The 5,531-nt window shown below is 36.0% G+C and overlaps 1 long non-coding RNA gene across 1 annotated transcript; it reads left to right on the top strand.

Moving 5' to 3' along the window:
* Positions 1–1,283: 1,283 nt before the first annotated feature.
* On the top strand, positions 1,284–3,687 carry LOC134667780 (uncharacterized). The gene is made up of 3 exons (XR_010098688.1): positions 1,284–1,930; positions 2,981–3,146; positions 3,232–3,687. It is a non-coding gene; the product is annotated as an uncharacterized LOC134667780 (long non-coding RNA).
* Positions 3,688–5,531: the final 1,844 nt, after the last annotated feature.

Raw genomic sequence — 5,531 nt, 5'->3', positions numbered from 1 at the left:
CCGTGAATAATTAGTTCTTGAATTTTTTTTTCGTAGGTCCCTCGGGGGGGGGTCACTGGGAGTGTAAATTCAAAAAGTAGGCTTAATTAGACTCCTGCGTATATTCGAAAAATGGTTTTTTTCCAAAGAAACGGTTTTTCTTCAATAACTCGGCCATTTTTGATTTTACAGTAAAACCGTAAGGACAAAAACTGTAGGAAATTTGATTCTCTACAAGTTAGTCCAGTCATTATATCCAAAACCGACCCTTCCCGTGAATAATCAGTTCTTGGATTTTTTTTTTCGTACGTCCCTCGGGGTATCACTGGGAGTGTAAATTCAAAAAGTAGACTGAATCAGGGTCCTGTGTATATTCGAAAAACGGTTTTTCTTGAGTAACTAGGTCATTTTTGATTTTACAGTAAAACCGTGAGGACAAAAATTGTTCAGAATTTGATTCTCTACAACTTCGTTTCCCTTCATTTATGCCGTAAAGCGTGGAACATAGGAGATAATGATAATATTTTGAATTTGTCGCGTTTTTCAGGTTTAATTTCTAAAATATCGATTTTGGGGGAAAGAAGGTAGGAACCAAAATTATTCAGAATTTGATTCTCTACAAGTTTAGTCCTCTTCATTTATGTCGTAAAGTTGAAAATAAACGAGATGTTGAAAATATTTTGAATTTGTCGCTTTTTTCAAATTTTATTTCCAAACTATCGATCCTAGAAGAAAAATTGTGAGGACCAAACTTGTAGAGAATCAAATTTTCTAAAATTTTTGTCCTCACGGTTTTACTGTAAAATCAAAAATGACCGAGTTATTCAAGAAAAACCGTTTTTGGAATATACACAGGACCCTGATTCAGTCTACTTTTTGAATTTACACTCCCAGTGATTCCCCCGAGGGACGTACAAAAAAAAATCCAAGAACTGATTATTCACGGGAAGGGTCGGTTTTTTGGATATAATGACTGGACTAACTTGTAGAGAATCAAATTTCCTACAATTTTTGTCCTTACGGTTTTACTGTAAAATCAAAAATGGCCGAGTTATTGAAGAAAAACCGTTTTTTTTGGAAAAAAAACCATTTTTTGAATATACGCAGGAGCCTGATTAAGCCTACTTTTTGAATTTACACTCCCAGCGACCCCCCCCGAGGGACCTACGAAAAAAAAATCCAAGAATTAATTATTCACGGGTCAAAATCTATAATGACTGTACATGTTGGCGGGCTACGGGTCGGTTGCGAATATTCATCTTTATATATAAACGCGAGCGGCTCTGACGGAAAAACCAAAAGAAATTATGCTCAATCGAAAGAGCTTGAAAAAATATCACTTTTGAATCGAGAACATGTATCCGCAAAATTCGTATTGTCGAGTATTTTGCATTTAAAAGTGAAAAAATTTCGACAAAGAATGCAAATGTTCAATTTGTTGTTTGACATTTGACAGCTCTATGGTTTCGTTCAGAAATTGTAAATATTTTTACGTCCGTCATGCATGTTGGACAGATTGCTGGTGAGAGTGTGGGTAAGCCTATTTAAAAAAACGACTACTGTCAGTGTAAGATGACACTGGTGACAGATGACACACAAACATGTTACATGTATTGTGCATTGATTGACGGGTAAAACCATGGTAAAACCAAAACTTTGTGCTTTACCAGTCTGAAATTAAGTTTAATTTTCAGTAAAGGGTCTAAATGTTTGTGACTAACCTAAGCCCTCCTACGTGTACACGCTCGACGCAGCTAGCCAACTTTATTGTCACGCGTGCAATAGAGTACCTATTAAAGGCCAAGTTCGGCCTGGCCAGCCAGGGTTCACGCTAGACAACGTCAACGATTTATTTGGGGTCGCCGTCATCGAAAACGATGAGGAGGAGGAGGACTATACTTACTAACGATGACACGGCACCGCCGCGTAAAACAAACCTATGCCGAAAATCGTGAGTATCTTTGACCGACATAATTGTTTCAATCTTTTATTATTGTTGTCATGTTGTTGACAAATAATTTTGTTACCTGAACAAACCTTGCCACAAACGCTGAAAAACAATGCAACGAAGGGCGGTTCGTAAAGATTTATTTACTGTATGTAACTATTGTCACTGTAAAATATTTGCCAGGTACCATCAGCAAAAATTAGCTTAGCATTCTGCATACAAATGTTTATACAGGGGTACCATACCAAGCTAATAGCTTTGCCGACTGTACACAAAGTACTTGCAAATATAATATGCAGCAGATGCATACATATAATGTGATATAAATATAAGTCATATAAATCTTGGTAAGTGCTTTTCCTAAGATTAAATCTAAATTGAACTTTAATGTGCTGTGTCCACACACATGTATCCATGAATCATTATTATTATTTTATGTAGCTACTTAATATGTATAAACTCTTTCTATCACCCAAAAAAAATGTGAAATTATTCCTTGCACCATTTCACTATCCCGGGTTAGGCCGGGTTGAGCGGTTAAACCTGGAGTTAAGTTACCATGGTTACCAGTACAGTTTGACACTGTTAGGCTCAGTTGCACCATTCCACTAACCTGGGGTTAACCGGTTAAACCTGGAGTTACCATGATTACCAGTACAATTTGACATTGGGTTAACGGTTTGACCGCTTAGCCCCGGGATATTGAGATGGTGCAAGTGGGCCTTCACGACAGAATAAATAATAGTACTAGATGCAGAAGACTCACTCTCTAACAAAACGTGTCTGTTACGATCAGCACAGATATGGCCGCTAGGTGGCGACAGCGCCACGCACGGCTTATGGCTTTCCCCAAAATTAGGGCGGAACGGATGTACTTTTAGCTACCTGTAGCAAAGCGACGAAATCACGGAGTGAGCCACGCCTGCCTTCACGGTTTAAATGCTTAACCCCGGGTTAGTGGGATGGTGCAAGTGGCTCTAATCCTCCCTTCCAGTTCCAGTTATACTTTTAAAATCTGTATTTATATACCCATACAATATTCATTTTTTGCAGATAGTTTCAAGTATTTTGAATGCTGTAGCCAGAAGACTGCAAGACAAATGTGGATTAATAAGGTTGTGGAGATAAAAAAAAATACATCCACACTACAGCATCCGAAATCTCAAAATCATTTGCTTCTGTATCGAAGAGCTCTCTGGATTTTTTTGATGACTTTCCGGTATGTATAATGATAATTATATGCACAAAGTTTTGTTTCTTATGGACATGTATTTATTACATTAGGTATTTTATTTTTAATTAAGGTCACTTATCTTGACATAAATGCTGAAGGAATTAATTATGTCACTTTAAAAGGAGACGAAGAGCAGGACGGTATTATAAAACTAAGTTAAACATCACGGCCCGAAGACCACCCAAATGATGAAAATGTATTAACTAGGTTCAGTTCTTTTCAAATTTGTATTAAGGGGAGAAAATCCAAAATTAAAATTCAGATAAAAACTTTAATGTTTTAAGAAGTTGTAAGTCATTTCAAGTTTTAGACATTTTGAAACAAAAAAATGTTTTGAGAAGAATGTGTTTGACAGATGGTAAAGCTGCGGTTTCTTCTGGGATGTGGGGATGCATAGCGAGGAATGTGTTTGTAAGAACCAATACAAATTGTCCTCCAGGACTGCGCTGAGTGAGGATAGGTAATTGAAGTAATTCTAATATTCACTCTAAAGAAACAAATCTACCTCTCTACGCATCCTTGCACATCTCTGATGGAATCTACTCCAGGAAAGATACGCTTACGTTAAACATTAATTAGTAATAGGCAATTTTTTTTTTATTCCTGTTCTTTTGATCATTTTAAGATACTTTATTTTCGAATCCAACCAACTTTCTCTCCGGAAGTAGGTAAAAAAAAATTGTTTAAAAAAAGAGCCGTTCTTGTTTGTTAAAAATAGTAATAGTATTTTTAGTTCGTAAACGTGACGAAAATAATATATATAATGAGTCGACAATGGAATCAGTCAAAATATTTACACGAAAAATAACTAATTCAATAAATGGCGGGGCCTCACGGATATACGTCGTAACTTGATATAAAAAAAAAGTTATAATTAGGTCTTTGATTTAATTACCATAAAACTACTTCATTAAGCTATTTATCCGAGAATCGGTCATCAATATTATTTGTATCACTTGTATATATATTTACGCCTTAAACGTGCTAGAAAAAATGGTTATAGATATAATTTCTTGCAGACTTTGTTCTGATAACGTTCAAAGCGATATTCAATACATAATCACACAAAAACATGGTCAATGTAATAAATAAGAGCATTTTAACAAATTCGCTAAATGAAACTACCAAATTTGAACTCTGTGCGCTAATGCTAAGGATTACATTTCCTTGCGGCGCGCGGGGACAGTTTCAATGCGGGCGGTGGCGGGAGTTCGTGCCAAGGACGCGTGGATAGTATGTAGGTAAGTATTTACTTACCTACAAGTTGCTACAAGTGACAGGCCAATTCGAACGTGCGCGGACGTCTCGCTCGCACCAAATATTTGTGCGGCCAAGTCTGAGCGAAATGAACGCGGGCGTGAATGATAGCTAATTAAAAATAACTGATATAATTTCCAATATTATTTTAATATTGGTTGATGTTCAAATTATATTCGTAATGATATACGTCAATTATGACCCACTACAAAAATAAAAATTTCGCATGACTATCGTTCTTATTTAATTTCAGAATGGCATAGTGTGGAGTGGCATTATAAAAGGAATACTTATTATCGTAGTCATTTGACAGTTTTGGTGACACTTTCACATTCTGTCACAGCGAACTGTGTAAAGTCCATTCCAATAGAACTTGCAATGTATGTAAACAAACCGCCATATTGAAATTGTCTCTGAATGATGAATTTGCTAGTGATGGGCAAGAGTCTTACTTAATCCTTTACTTAAGGCCGTAACACACTATCGCACTGCATCACGAACTTGGTGCGTCGCATCCATAAGTGAGAGCGAGAAACAGATATCTCTTAAATTCAATAACAAAGAAGTAAGATACGCGTACATGCCAAGAAAAACAGTGAACGAGTAAAATAATATTGAAACCGTCAATCATTCAACAGTCATTATTTTGTCAAATGTAGGGTAGATTTTTATTTATGAACAGTCCAAAACTACCAGTTATAATTTTCCGTAGTTTAATAATAATGTTTCAAAATGGTGCGAAAGAATGGAAAAGGTTATTTAAAAAAAAGGAATTAAAACGATTAATCTGAGTTTACATATTTATTGAAATTTAAAATTGTCAAACTACCGCGTAGTGTATATAACCGCGTTGGCAGGTACAGACCGTGAGTCGCGTAGTGTGTAGCGGCTTTACGAGTATATCACCAACTTTAGTCACAACACTACCCATCATAGACAATTGTAGAATGTAAAAGAAACAAAAACGTCATTACATCAGGGCCTACTAACCTAACTTATGAAACCATTTTAAACTTTTAATGAAATATCCAAGATACAGTTATATATTGTTGTATTTTACGGTAACGACCGCTTTAATAGTGTATAGTGTATGTGTTTCAATGGTGTTTGATG

The sequence above is a fragment of the Cydia fagiglandana genome, chromosome 9, assembly GCF_963556715.1.
Source record: "Cydia fagiglandana chromosome 9, ilCydFagi1.1, whole genome shotgun sequence".
Classification (NCBI taxonomy): Eukaryota; Metazoa; Arthropoda; class Insecta; order Lepidoptera; family Tortricidae; genus Cydia; species Cydia fagiglandana.
This window is presented reverse-complemented; position numbering and strand designations above follow the sequence as displayed.